The following is a 15,630-nucleotide window of genomic DNA, read 5'->3' on the forward strand; positions in this document are numbered from 1 at the left end:
TTGAACGCCCACTGACTAATCCAGGGCCTAATATTTCAGAGGCCTATGATTAGCATATTCCCCCCGCCCAAGAGTCCCTCCCCTCACCCGTTTAAGCCGTGTTTCGTTTCCACTAACTTGGCTTTCAGTCGTTCCGCTGGCTTTCAGTCGTTTCGGCCACGATCGCTGGGGATCGGTTTTCTTCGTCTGGGATTTTTCGGTTTAGCTCGGTTCGCCTCCAGACGGGTCTGTCTTTATCAGCCAGTCAGTCAGTGTTTCGCTTTCGGCCAAAGCTGACGAATTTCCTCTTCTCGCCAAAAGCCCGGCCAAAAGCGGGCAGGAGAATCGTTCAAAAACTTGGCGGGTGTGAAGTGCAGTGACTTATGAATTGATCAAATTTATCACTACCTATATCTTATATGCGGGTAAATCACATTTTTTTGTTAAGAGATTTTTCGCTAATGAACGGAGAATACCTTTGTTAATTTTTTGTACTCCTTTTTGTTTTTGTGAATTTAGTAATAAACAAATAATATATATAGCAAATTATACAGCAGTGAAATATGAAGTACAATACAACAGCAGCAGCATCAAGTAATAATAAAACAAAGCAAAGCGAGAGAAACAAAAAGTTCTAGTATGCAAATTAAATAATTTTGTTTATGGTGCAGTCGAAAGAATTTAAAAAAAAGAGTCCCAAAACAAATATTCAAAATAAAATTATATGAAAATTGAACCTGTTCTGATGGAGGCTGGATCCGGCGATTGAGGTAAGCTGATTTATTTTGGCCTAATCATATGCATATTTTGCTCGAATGCGTCGCAATACATCTTCGATAAAGAATCGCTAATGGAATCGAATGATCTGATTCACCCATTGTTGTAAGCCATAACCAAATGACCACAGTCCCTGGCCGATTTCTGATCTGATTTGGCTGCAGTTCTGCTACGTTGACTTGGACTTGGCTTTGGATTAGCATTAGCATTAGCGTTACCCAAAACCCCCGAGAGGCGGCAGTGAAACACTTCCGGCCTTACTGAACCGCAACCATCTCGATGGAAGAAAGACGGCCTTGCCCATGAAAGAACCAGAACCCACTACCAGGGCCTCTATATATATGCTTTTTGGGGGGAGGAAGTCCGGTCGGACTGAAGGATGATCGAGTGGCGGAATTGAAGCAAGGTCTTGGACTCTATAAATACTGAAGATACTCTATAGTTTTATGGAAAAGATATATATTCTTTTTACATTTGTTGTAAAGGGTGATCGAGTTGCGGAACAGAAGCAACGTCTTGGCTTCTATAAATACTAAACATATTGATCAGTTTAATGGCAAATATATTTTTATATTTAAAATTTGAGGAATAGCACGTTGCACTTTGTGGGGTGATGGAGTGCAGGAGTTGAAGAAACGTCTTGGGCTTTATAAAAACTGAAAATTCTAAACAGTTTTGCAGAACTCAATTTTTTTTTATATATGAAATTTGTAAAATGGGAAATATCACGATGCTTCTTAACAAACTTATTCTCCTTACTTATTAGCTTACTTAAAATATATACTATGCTAAAAATTATTACCTTGTAAGTGCAATATGGATCAAGGATATAAAAAAAAAAAATTGCTTATTATTGTTACATTTGTAGATTATTAAACTCCATCCTTAAATTCTAGTTTATTTCATCAATCTTATTTTCTAAATTAAAATTTTTTTTATCAAAGTAAAAACTGATAAAATGGATATAAATTCAAAGTGCAATCTTTAGCAAACCGAAATTACCGAAATTAAAAATATATATTATATATAGTCAATATAAAAGATAATTCATAAATTTTCTTACAAAAAATTGGGTATTTATACTTTCTATTAATCTTTGCGATCACTTTTTTCGATGGGCCCTAGCCTTTTAAGTCTTTGTTGCGCCTTAAATGTTCCTTGAACACCTTCTTTATTTATGGATTTCGTATTGGGGTTACCCCATCGCTTACCCAACTTTCGGCTGCCTCCAGTGGAGTGAAAAAAGGAACCCGCAATTGACCAGAAGTTGGCAGCTTTTGCGGCACTAAAGAGCATTTTAAGCACTTACCTTTTGACCCGACCCAGTTCCATATGTCACAAAAGAACAGCGTCAGTCGGTGGTTGTGGCTCGTTGGTGTTGCCTCCACTCCTCCATTCAAAGCACCCTATAACAGTCCCCCCCTCTTCCGAAAAAAAAATTCAAGACCCCCGATCGCGTTGATCCATATGCGCATAAAGCAAATTGCATTAACATTTAGGCCTACGCGCAGTGCCGCCCACTTTGCGACTGTGCCGCCGCAAAAGTGCCATCCCACTCGTTCCCCGTTCCATTCCGCCCATTTCCCCGTTCCACTGCTCATCGTTCCGCCTTTGCTTTATCAGCACCCCAACTCCAAGCGATCAGTCGCAATTCAAAGTGCGCGCTGTGCGGAGCAATTTTTAATCGCTCAACCGTTTTCCGACGGCGGTTCTTTTTGAAAACCAAAAAAAATGGGTATTTCGGCGATTATCATTGAAAATATCGAATAACACGACTAACGGTACGGGGCTTGAACTGCCTTTAAATGTGATTTTTATCAGCTACAAAGCTGTGATTTTTTTTGGGTTTATTTCGCCGATCGATCGTTAATACACAAAAAAAAAACAAGGTGCATCCAGTTAGTGAAACAAGCCATAAATTAGCAAAAGGTATGCGTAATACACATAAGAGTGATGATGATACAGGCCCAAAAATTAGTCACTTTATATGGACAGAGTGTTGTGCGCATGTGAAAGTGAACGCAACCTTTTCAGAATTTTAAAAACCAAAACATAACATTCAGAGTGCTCAATTGCCTACAAAATGTGTTAAAAATACCACAAACACAACTGATATTTAAACAAAAGGAAAATAATTTGTGTGACTTTATAAATATGGTTTTACATTTGTTACTCTTATTAATATTGGAACAGTTAAAAACCAGTTTTGGGTATTCTAAAATATAATCCAGATTGGTATTTCTTAATTTGGTTATTTGTGTTGTCTGGATTATATTTTAACGTTAATTGCTGAACCTTAAAATTAGCATATGATTCTAATTGATACAAATTTGGGTAAGATAATTAAGGAAAACTTGTTTAATCATTGTAAGAACTTGATAACCTTTTCCAAAAATAGCAATTAAAAATAAATTTCGATTAAATATTTAATTATTTTTATATACTTAAATGCAGTACTAAATCGTTGCTTTAATAAATCCTTTGATTTATTATAATATTTGTTTTTGTTTTTCTGTATTCGATCTAAAGTCTTCCATTTACTTCAACTGCATTTCGGTATTATCCAAGTAGGAACTCTTTGCGATCTACAATACGTTTCCTACGTTTTCTGCGATCATGGAGATATACTTTCGACACAACCCGGCCATGTCCCCATGGCTTCCCATTTCTCTTGTCGCTGGTCAAGAGTCTTCAGCACTTTGTTCAATTGAAATTTTTGTAAATTTACTTTCTGCGATTGTTGCCGTTTGGCTTCGGCACTCGTATATCGGTGTGTCGCTCGGCTTTGGCTCACTTTGGCAGCTTTCTTGCATAATAAACAAGATCAGGCTCAGCACACAATGTGCAACATTAGGCCAATGTTGGTACGTGGACACACTCCTCCGGGCGGGAGGGGCGGGGGGAGTGGCAGGGGCAGGGGCAGGGGCAGGGGCTGGGAGGGGGCTACCTGAGTGGGGCATGGGGACAATCATGGACAGCGGGCGCTAAACTGCTAAGAAAACAAAAAGCGAAAAGCAGCAAGCAAGGCACACTGGAAAAAATTAACTATCTTGCTATTAATACATGAAAAAATTATATATTTTTAACCAAAAAAGTTTACATTGGACGTTCCCCATTTAGATATAAGAAAAAAACGCTGGAAATACTTGATAAAAATTGTGGGAAAATTACACGAATATTATTGTTTCCTTCTTTATTTTCATACTTAGTGTTTGCTTGATAGCTGTTTATATTATGTTTATTTAAATATGTTATTCTTAAATTTTTAATAACACAAAAAAACATTACTCTAATATATAGTTTTTAAAAAGTTTTATCGAAACACTACATATTTATTTCTATGATTCATATTAATCAAATTTTGCTTAAAGATAAAAACGACATATTTGATAGGCTGCTGAATTCTCAGTTTGTTTAAAAACAGCGGTCGGCAGCGTTCCATTAAGCGGGAATAGGGAATAGCTCTGCTTAGCCTCTGCCGGCACACGTACAGCGTACAACAGCAGTAGTCAAACACACATCGATAAGCTTCTCCCTTGCAAATAACCCACACAAATAAAAGACAAAATGTCCGTGCTGACCGCTGTTCTAAAACGCTTTGCTTCAATATTTGAATTCTTAAACATTTTTAAAAAATTCCCAAAAGTTTTGAAAGTTTTTCTCGCTGTGCGTCGGCAACATGCACCAAAACAAGCGATGTCGGTGGCTACTTTTGCTCTCGTTTCGACTGCTGCGTGAGGCACATGGATAACTGGATAACTTGGACAGTTTCCCGTTACCACTGGCCCGTCCCGCTCGAGCCCCGTCTCCCTCGCACCCCATCGCCCCTCTCTTTTTCTCTGATCGTGTTCGTTGTGAACCTGCCACAGCGACAACAACGAAAAAAAACCACCGAAAATAAATCGCCAACCGCAAAAGTTTGCAAACTTTTTTTAACTTCACAATAAATACAACAAGTAAAAAAAATTGTTGCTCCATTTCGGAGATCAGCGAACCCTTTTTGTCTTTGTTTTCGATTTGAATATACATATATTACAGTCAAGCGATCGATACAGTAGAACTTAGTTATAAACAAATCTCTATGCAACAGAGTCTAAAAATATCCTTGCAAAAAATGTGTCATCGATTCCGAAACAAAAAGTGAAGGGAATGAAATTCTAAAACTGTTTTAAAAGTATATTTTCCAAATATATATTTTCTTAACTAAGATTTCATTTTCTAGCTGAACTGAAATGAACTTAGAAGTCTTCTAAGTTCCGACCTCTATCTAGAGAGCTTTATTTATAAGGGTAACCTATAGAAAGGATTTTTTAAAACGATTATAATTAGGTTTTGGGTATAGATTCCCTATTTATTTTAGCACTACGTGTATTTTCTTGAGCAGGATTTAAGTATTTAATGAGCTGAAGTTTAGTAAGGAGTCGGATTTGGAATGACCTCCTTCTGGAGCCTTCCATCCAGCAGTCAATCTGATAAGATGCGATGAGATTGGAGTAGAAGTACCGCCAGGTTTGATGGGCCCCGAAACGGGGGCCGGGGCATCGCCATAATTTGTTGGTCTTGTAAATGCGGACGCGTGGCACGAGTCGAGTGCGATCAAATCCCCAAGTTGGTCCAACCATAATTGCCGGCACTCACACACGAGGGAAAGAGTTCCATCAGCCACTCGAGGAGTCGAAAGTCCCCGATCGCAAATCGCAAGTCGAGAGTTGAGAGTCTCCAGACCAGAGCGCTGGCGACTTTGGGCCAACTTAAAGCCACAGACAAAGCCAAAAAGTCCCGGCTCAACGTCGTGCCCAGCGATCTGCATTGTTTGGCAAATTTGTAAGCCAAAACTTATTGCAAACTTTATTTTTTTTTGCTGTCTGCGCGGCTATTTCTGCTTTACATACCCTTGCAAAAGGTATAACTAGTCTGTGAATAAGTTTATTGATTTTATCATGGAAATGTATAGGTGTTATGGGTTGCTCTTCAAAAGCTTAGAATTGTATTTTTCTTTTCAACTTCTATGTTACTTTATTTTACTTTATTTACATTTACTTTTCATGTAACTTATATTAAATTTGCTAGGGTATTTTAATCTTCCCTTCTTGCTTTTTGGTTGTCCAACTTTATTTTGTAGTTGCTTTCTGCCGTTTTGGTTAAAAGACGACGACGACAACAGCTTCTTGTAATTATGGCGAGAGCCTCGAGTTGCGGACACCTTGGCCATGTTTATCTTGTGGCAACTCCGACTCTGGGCCCTCGGCCAAAAGATAAGCTTCGCCCACATGCCACAAAGTGTCGGTGTTGAGTGCTTGCATCTCCGAAATGCCACTGCAAGATGACAAAGTGCCACATCCAGGCAGCAGCAGCCATAATGGTAGCAAAACAAAAGATTGGGTAACTCAAGGGGTAAAATAGAGCTTTGGGGCCGTAGGATATGCAGTAGAGTTAAACTTATATTGAGGAACATTATATTCGAGTAGGATAACAATAAATGGCGCCCAACGTGGGGCAGTGCTACAGCATTTGTAAAGTGAAGAATGAACTACATTACGAATTCAGAAGATCAATTCATTATATTTAGAAATGTAACTAAAGCTATTGATATACGTATAGCACAATTTACGTAGGCTAACAACAAATGGCGCCCAACGTGCGAAAATATGAATAATTTACATTTGAAAAAAGGAAGATGTAATCTTTCAGACTTTTGAACAAATTTCAAACCCATTTATTGACTTGTAATATGAGAAGGTGGCATATGTAGGAAAATTTAATTTTCCACCCACATTTTCCAAACCACCCAACCCAATGGGTAGCTTACATTTTAATTAGCGGATTGTGCAATATGCGATGCAAATCAGTTAGCCACCCACATGTGTTCGATGGTGGGATGCCTCATTTATGGCTCGCGCCCCGTTTTAGGCAACTTCAAAGGGTAACCGCAGGCGAAACCACTGCACCACCGCACCACCGCACCACCGCACCACCGCACCACTGCACCACTGCACCATCAAACCATCGAACAGCGATTCGAAAAGTAAAACATTTAGTGGGCAAAAGTTTAATTAAAGCAAGGCGCAAGGCATGTTCGGCTAAATGAACCTTGGAAAGAATTTCCATGGCGCAACCATGGGCAACAACAACCACTCAAGCGCGTCATTTGGTTTATCAATTTTGTTGCCGCGCTGCCGTGTTGCGCAATTGCATTTTCAGAGGCCCCGAGTTTTGTATTTCTTTTTCTTTTCAAACACTAGCACTCGCCTCGGCCCAGTCGATTCTCCCATCAATTCTCAGGCCCCCCGCATGACTCACGAGAAGAAATATCTATCTAAAAAGTAGAGCAACAGCCACAGCCAACGTGCACCACATGTGCAACGCCCACTGGGTGTGGAGACGTCCGATTCCGATGCTGGATGGCCATGCCTATGCCTTCAAGTTGGCAAAACAATTTGCTATTAGTCGTTTGCCGTTTGCTGTTTGCCATTTGATTTGCTTTGGCAGCTTTTCATTTGCAACCCGCTGATGACAACAAATCATGACAATGCTCAAGGTACAATGTCAAGAGCTCGCGCCACATGCTTCGAAAACTATAGCATTTAATTCCCCACAAACTGGCATGGGTCAAGTTGAGAAGTTGAGAAGTCTCCACCCCCACCGCAACCACCACAGTCAACTCCCGGCTGGAAGGACGCACCACATTTGCATAAGCCGAAATGGTGCTCCACTGTTGACCATCCCGCCTGGTAATCACACAGAGAGAACTGCGCCAGCAATATTTTTCCAAACGAGTTTATCAGTTTTTCACTATTCACATATCGCAAATATCAATTCCATGTTCAAAAGTTGCACTTATATATACATACACTTATAACTTTTACCATTGAATATTGCTAAGTTTATATTACTTTCCATGAATCCTTTTTTTCGAAAATGCGCTTAAAGTGAAAAAGAAAAAAAAAGACAGAGAATTCTGAAGTTGAAACTGAGGTATTTCAAAAATTATGTATGATATGATATGATATGACCATATACCATAGATATGATATAACATGATATGATATGACTTAATTTGATATTTACCTTTTATTGTATCTAAAAGAAGATCATTTATAAGTAAGTTAGACTTCAAAATTGGATAAGATTCCGAATAAATATATATATATTTTTTTGTGATTGGCATTGATGTAGAATCTATAACGCACTTTGATCTTTTAATATAAACTCGCTTTAGATATATACTTATTTTAAGCACCGAAGTATTACTTTCAAATTTTTGTGCAGACACAGTTGGCCAAACATTCGGCATGGCTATGCTCTATTTGCCCGCGGTGGTTCAGTTCGGTTTGGTTCGGTTCGGTTCGGTGGTTCAGTGGTGCAAGTCAGGGCGGTTCAATCGATCGGTGGTGTCACCGATAGAAGATTCGATGATAGTGGAGATCCAAATGCGAGTTGCCTGGCATTCACTTGGCTGACTGACGGTGCAAGGTTGGGTCAGGGTCAGATGTCAGGAGGTGTCAGGTGGTGCTGGGTGGTGCAGGGTGGTGCAGCGGGGCTTCTGACACCCCAGGGTGTCGTTGGCCGAGGTTAAAGGAGAATATACGAGCCAGTTCGATGTGTAATTGATATTCAGCTGGACTTTAATCAGGGTAGCTGTCACAAATAAAATCTGTTAAGCTGTAATTGTATAATCAACAGCTAAGCTATTCCATTATCGTTTTTAATTAACAAATGTACAAGGATATGTTGCTTGTTACAAAATGGAACATATGGTGCCATTTTTATTGTCTGATATGAAGTGGTGCAAATTGGCTTAGTTGGTAACTGCCAATTAATAAATGGAGCAATATCAAGAATATAATTATGGGTGGCTCGGAGATGCAGTTAAGCTTACTTTGATTATTCGCCTTGATGCGGGAATCTGTAGGTCGTTTTGTTGTGACAACATGTAGATACCTATTTTTACATTGCATTTATAATATTATAATAAAATACAACTAGAAAGATGTTGCTTGAAGGATTATTATAATATTATTATTATAATATTTTTGGACATCGTATTCCTCACACTCCAGCTTTATATTGTTGTGCTTTTTTATTTTGTATTTGTTTTATATTATTATTATACTTAAATTGATACCTTCAATAAACCTTAAAACTGGAAAGATGTTGCTTGAAGGATTTTTATAATATGAATGGTTTTGTCTGCACAAGATACTTGAATATTATTTAAGTCAAACGCATTCATTATACTCTAGTAATACTGATTTCTGTTTTATATTTCTTATTATTTAAACAATTTCGAACCTATATTTTCCACTTGTTGCATCTTTGGTGGACCAACCAAACGATGGCCTCACCTTTTGACCCACAACCCAGCCCAGAACCACTGAACGTTCGCTTTGGGTGGCTTTCACTTTCGAATCGAAGCTCGCCGGTGGTGGGTTTTGTTTATTTTATCTGGCCGAATCGATCGGGATCCAATCACTTTGTGAGTGGCTAGTTGACGCCTCTGTGAACCACAGCTGACCTCTCACCTCTCACCCAACACCCCCCTCCCCTTTTTTCAGCCGATTTTCGCGATGCTGTTCCGCTGTTGTAGATAATCCATTGATAAGATTTGTACTTCTCGGTTTTCAATTTCGAATTAAAAGCTGGCCCAGGCGAAAGGGTTGGGGGTGGGGATCAAAATGGCGCAATGACATTTAAATTGGCTACGAATTTTTCCTTTTTTTTTTTTTTTTTCTGACCGCCCTACAAAACGTGCTCTATTGTTGCTGTTTTTTTTTATTTTTCTTTCTATTAAAGCCAGACCAGCGACTTGACAAAATGAAATGCGCTCAAATTAAAGTGATTTTTTTTGGTCGGGGCTTTGGCTTTGCTTCTTTATAGCTTGGCGTACTTTTTTGTGCACCTTTTGTGGTTGGTTGTTTGTTTGTTGTTACAGCAACGAAAAGGCAACTAAAAAAATACAGAAAAATTATGACTTTTGATCTAATTATGGCTTTGGACCCTATTTGTTTGTCCCGCGGCAACCTTGGCACCAATTTGTTTGCCTTACTTAGCCCAACTTGGTTTTTTGTTTATTTTCTGCCGTTGCCGCTTGTTGTTGTTTTCGCTTTGGTTGTTATTGTTATTATTGCTTTCTCTACCGCATTCTAAGGCTGATTTTGCCACGCCCACACATCGATATAGCCTCTGGAAACAATAATTACTGCTGCAACATTTGGCAACTTTTTGATTTGACTTGATTTTGGGATTGGTTTCTCGGCGATATTTTAAATTGGAGCAGTAATCGAGGCAAAGAAAACCCAAGAAACATATTTGAGATAACCAAACAATTATCCTCGAGCCGCTGGTCATATTATTTACTGGCTTTAGTTTTTGTAAACTGCTTAAGTTGTGGCACGAAGTTGGATTTCTGGGATTTCGGGAGTTGTTTCGGTTTTTGTTCCCCCAATTTTTTGCGCAATCTTTTAGCGCCGCCAAACGAAAGACTTAAGAAACGAACTTTAGCATTTTTTCTGCCTTCGCCTCGGCTTCTTTTATTTTTGTTGCGGATTTTCTTATCCACTGCCCCCCATGAAAAAATGCCAGGGGCGTGGCTCAATCAAGGGGCGACGCAGGGGGGCTTTTCAATTTTTTTTTTTTTTCATTCAGCTGCACTAAACAATTTTGTCGCTCAAACGACTCCATTAAGTCAGTCGATGGTTTTATGGCTTTATGCTTATTGCCAGCTGATGAATTGCATTTTGCATACCCTTACCAAATTCGTGACTGGCGATAGTCCATTGATTATAATAGGCGATTCGGGTACTTTTAAACTTGGATTCAGTTAAACATTTTAAAATGGAATAGAGTTTCTGGAATATGATTTGTTGTATACATAACTTGTCTTGTGCCAAAGTACATTTCACTTTTTAATTTAACAAAATGATGGATTTCTTATTATTTCAATACTTTTTTATAATAACCATGCTAATTTCAAATATTTTGAGTTAAAATATATTTAAATTATATTTTTGATTAACATTTTTTCTTAAAAATTAATTCGAATTGATTTTATGAAGGCATTTTCTTAGTCAAAGAGCATTGGAAAATCATCGCCGGGCGGGATTCCTTTAGTTCGTTCAATCGATTTTCTTTCTTTTATTTTGTTTGCTCATATTTATGTAAATTTCATAGGCGTGACTCAATGATTTGTAGTCCGTGGCTATATAAGCGCCGATCTGCATATCGGCGTGGCTATATTTGTGTATTCGAATCGCGTTGACAACCCGGCGACGGCCCTTTCACATATTTTTTCGGAATGAACAATCAGTGGCCGCGGATTAGCTGCATCGACAGATCCGAATGCCCCACTATATATGACCATATATCCAAAGATATCCATGCTGTCAAATTCGTTGCACTCATTAGGCCAATTCAATTGGCTGCGGGAAAAATGGAAATAAAAACCAAAGCCAAAAAATGTAAACGGGTCTTAATTGTGTTGTTAAGGCCACTCGGTAATTCGATATGATGTGATATGTGGCTGGAACAAAATAAATAAAAACTAAAAACTGAAAACTGAAAACTGAAAACTAAGCCAAGCCTCCGCAACGTCAAAATTAATCACTTCCCTTTGCTAGAATTTGCATGCAGACTACAGAAATCAGACTTTCGATTTTTTTCCGTGGCTGTGATTTGAGTTCGACCGCCTTTTGTGGGGTTTTTCATTCGGTTTTCGTTTTGGTATCAATTAAAACCCAATTATGCCCCGCAGGCAAGTCTCGGAAAATGCGCACCCAAAGCGAGATAATGTCCGTCCGGTCATAACGGGTTTGAGCCACGCACCCAAGGTTACCATAAGCAAATATTTATGCGAGACCGACGGCATATATGCGATATAGATACGAGCCAAATCGGCGAACGCTCCCCGTTGTCAGACGATCTGTAAAATGCAAATATCTGGAGTGGGCACCCAGAGCAGAATGAATCACGGAATCGAGGAGTCCACAGATCAAGGCAATTAATCAGTAGCTATGTTGCTCAAAGGAATGCAGAATGGATTTTTGAATAATTTCTATAACTTCACATGTTAAAAAAAAAAATGTAATAAAGAAGTGCCCAAAGTCGTTATAAAGAAAAGTAAAAGCCAAGTAAAAGAAAGTCTTGCTTTTAATTGGCTTATGATCTCTTTAGACATTTAAAAAATATTTAATGACTGGAAAAACTACATATTTTCATTAGGCACAAAGCGTTTAAAGCATTTTGTTTAAGCGTTTAACCACTCTATCATTTCATCCACAATTAGGCTTAATATGCAGCCATATTTTGGCATTAACAAAATTTCTTTCACTTAATAATTCGCTGAATTTATCTGGCCACATTCATCATTTGGTGTTTGCCAAGTTTTCATTGCTTTCTTTCGGTCGTTTTTCCCCCACCCATTTAAGATCATGGTTGTGTTAACAATATCTTAATTTATTTGGTGCAGCGAATAAGGAAACTATGGGAGCAAAAACAAAAAATATGAAAAATTATGGAGACTGAAAAGATAATTTATACCCAACTACCGCCCAAGTGTTGTGTCTGTCAATGTTCGATTTATTGGGCACATGTCGACTGTCCGATTCGTGCCGATTGCCAATCGATAACGATAGGTTCGACAGGCGGTCGCCGATGTGTGGTCCCATCGATCGATCAACTTGTCGCATGTCCAGCGATAAGATCGTATCGCCATCTGTTTTTTTTCAGCATTTTCCGAGTTTTTTTTCTTCAATTTTCCTACAATGAAGCTGTCATAAGTTCTGTGCTCTAGTTTTTTCCATTGACAATTGTTCGATTTGTTGCGTTTCAATTTATGCGCTTCCTGTCTAATCAATTGGCATCAATTATTCGGCATTCTCGACTTAATTATATCGCCGGCTGTTCATGTCGGATGACATTGATTGCATCCTGTTGAACACACATTTTTCGACCACTTTTGGGGGTCTGACCAAATGTGGGGCATTCTCTGCGATCTCTGCAACACCAATGAAATCCCCCAACCAACTCCGTTTGGCATGCTGCTCATAAGTCTCTTTTATGGCATTTTAAAGTGTTTCACATCGCAATTATTGTTAATCAACAGCCGGCTAATTGTGGCTCTGGTCCCAGCCATAAACAGACGAATTATAATCGCAATTAAATGCGATAAGTAGCCGCTTAGTAAGGTTGACAATGAAAATTTCCAAGTATTTTTTGGTGGAAAAGCCCTTGGGAAAATGTGACGTGTGGCTAATGCTAGGAAATCTGCGAATGTCCAACTAAATGACATACTATTACAAATTTAATAAGTGGTTTTGGAAAAAAACGGTGAAAACTAAATTTACTTTTGGGTTTAGGGGTAACTTTAAAAAACTAGCCTGTAAGTTATCTTTATAAATCATACTGAAAGTAGTAGTACATTATTGAATATTTATGGTTTAAAAAATAACACTTGCACTTGAACAGTGAAATAAAATTGTTAAACAAATTCTTATAACTTATTTAACAGAAAAACTAACATTTTTATGAACGATAAAATTTATTAATTTTTTCTGCTGCTGTGCAAATAATGAGAATTATAATGAAAGCATAATCGATATAATTGGTCTGAAAATCCTTAAAATTGTTGCTTTCTTGTCAAATAATGATCTAAATCAATGATATTTTGAGCTGCATAAACATAAACTTGCAGAAATTCTTTAAATTCTGTCTTAAGTTTATGTTCAACTTTTTAGAAAAAGACTTGAAATCCAATGGTTTATTGTTTGGTAGTTATAAGTTTGATTGCTAAGCAAATTAAGGTTAATTTTCACAGTAAACGAATTAGTTTTATTATCACTAAATTTTAATTAATTTTAATTTACTTTAGTTATTTCTGCTGCTTTGCAAATAATCAAAATCTTAACGAAAAGCACCATAAAGATTGAGCAACCTATTGCAAGTCAGGGAGGCTTTAAATTGGTTTTCCCGCCAGATGATGATATAAATCAATGATATTCTGAGCGGAAACCATTGTGGATCCCCCCCCTGCCATTTTGCAATCCAATTCAAGGGCCATTGGAATATGCATCCATTGCTGTCATAAGCAATGAATGCATATCGTTTGTCTTGTGCGCCGGCAAAGGCAAATAACTCAGCCCGAACAATATCAGGTTGGACAAATGGTTGGCAATATATTTTGCAATCGCTGCCATATTCCGTATTCCGATTCCGATGGCGATGGCGATGGCGATGTCGATGCCATATGTCAATGGCTTCTGCGGGTTCTCACAATTGCCACACATTGTTTTTATTACGGTTGGGGGCAATTAAATGCGATTTAATTATCAGTCAAAGGGAAGGGACGGAAGGGGTGGCCAAATGGAAATGGAAATATATGTTTTATTTCTTTCGCTGGAATTAAATGCAAATGAAGAGGGCCACGGCGGAAATATCTGAAATTGTTGAGTTCGTTGCGCATGCGTGTGACTTGATTACAGCAACAAAACCGTTGACAAAGACTTTTATTGGCAGGCAACAAACGGCAGCGGTGCAAAAAATGAAAATTATCGTGCCGCCGAGCAGAGAAATAAAGGAAAAATGCATTGAACGCGCACGCATACCAAGTAAATTATAGAGGGACCAAAAAAAAAAAAAAAACCAGACCAAGTGGTTAAAACTACGGGTCTGCATGGCCACTTGCGTCATCTAGTATATGTGCATTGTGGCATTTGTCATTTCAATTGCGCGTAAGCTGAAATAGCTGGCAAGTTTGTGTCCTAAGTCTTTTGTTTCAACCCACTTGTTTGGATGGGAAATTCTAACTGCGAAGGGGAAGTACATTTCACATTTATGGGTCGTAACATTTGTACTTATTACCAATTTAAGGGCTAAGGGGTGAATATCGATTACTTTTACGGTTTTTGAACATCCTTATAAGGATAATAGTAATAACTAAATATTCATAACAAAATTGTTTCAATTATTTTTGTATTTTATTATCTTTTTAGAAACACCCACAAATTAAATACTTTCGGGATATGATTTCGTACATCGTCTTTCGGCAAGAGTAACTAAGTAAGTTTTTTCCATGTTTTATGTAACAAACTTATTTATCAAATATTATTAAATCTGGTTAATGGTTTCGTTTTAGTACAATTTGAAGTCTTGTTTGTTTTTTAATAATACCCCTTTCAAAATGATCGTAGCCAAAAAATGTTTGGCACAATGTTTACCTCTTTAACGATCATCTATCTTTCCATATACCCAAATATAATTAAACTCTTTTTTTAATACTCGTTTATTATCTGCCCATAAAATGGGATTATCTATCAATTTGGTACTCTATTCACTTCTTTCTTTTTTGAATTTACCAACCAACTACATCCGAACGAGCGCCTTTTAATTTAGGCAACGATGAAAAAAAACCCTCAAAAATTATATCACGAAGCGCGAGCAATTTCCGAAAAAAAAAAACCAAACAAAAAATAATAAAACCATCAGCATAATCTGCTGAATGGCCAAAAGACGATGATTACGATGTTGATGATAATGATGCGCGTGCCATGGCGCCATTTAGTGCAAATTTGTCGATGCTTCCGGCCAAAAGATTTCGCTGGCCCACCTGCAACAGTAGCAACTGGCAACTGGCAACCAGCAACACCAACGGTGGCAAGTGGCAACATCAACATCAACATCGAAATCAGACATTCACTTTGGCTACCTTCGCATTTTCATTCAATGCCAAAAAGAAAAGCGCCTCATAATTTCCGTGCCGCTTTTCCACGTTTGGGAAATGTGGACTTGTGGTGAAAGATGAGTCGGCGCTTTTTTTTTTTTTGCATGGCCACAATAGTGGCCTGTCCTCACCTCGGCCCATCTATCAATTTGACTTCAATT

At 38.2% G+C, this 15,630-nt stretch overlaps 1 protein-coding gene across 3 annotated transcripts in view; it reads left to right on the forward strand.

Annotated features, from left to right (window-relative positions):
* The first annotated feature begins 311 nt into the window (after positions 1-311).
* LOC119556063 (trithorax group protein osa) overlaps positions 312-15,630 on the forward strand; it is a 37,796-nt gene continuing 22,477 nt past the window's right edge. Inside the window, exons 1-3 of one of the 3 annotated variants that reach the window (XM_037867873.1) lie at positions 325-404; positions 499-749; positions 14,742-14,808. The gene's annotated coding sequence lies outside the window, so the exon portion shown is untranslated. Of the gene's footprint in view, positions 750-2,412; positions 2,686-14,741; positions 14,809-15,630 lie in introns of those variants that run through there. The other 2 variants (XM_037867872.1, XM_037867871.1) reach the window with 2 other exon arrangements.

This window comes from Drosophila subpulchrella, chromosome X, assembly GCF_014743375.2.
Source record: "Drosophila subpulchrella strain 33 F10 #4 breed RU33 chromosome X, RU_Dsub_v1.1 Primary Assembly, whole genome shotgun sequence".
NCBI classification, from domain to species: Eukaryota; Metazoa; Arthropoda; class Insecta; order Diptera; family Drosophilidae; genus Drosophila; species Drosophila subpulchrella.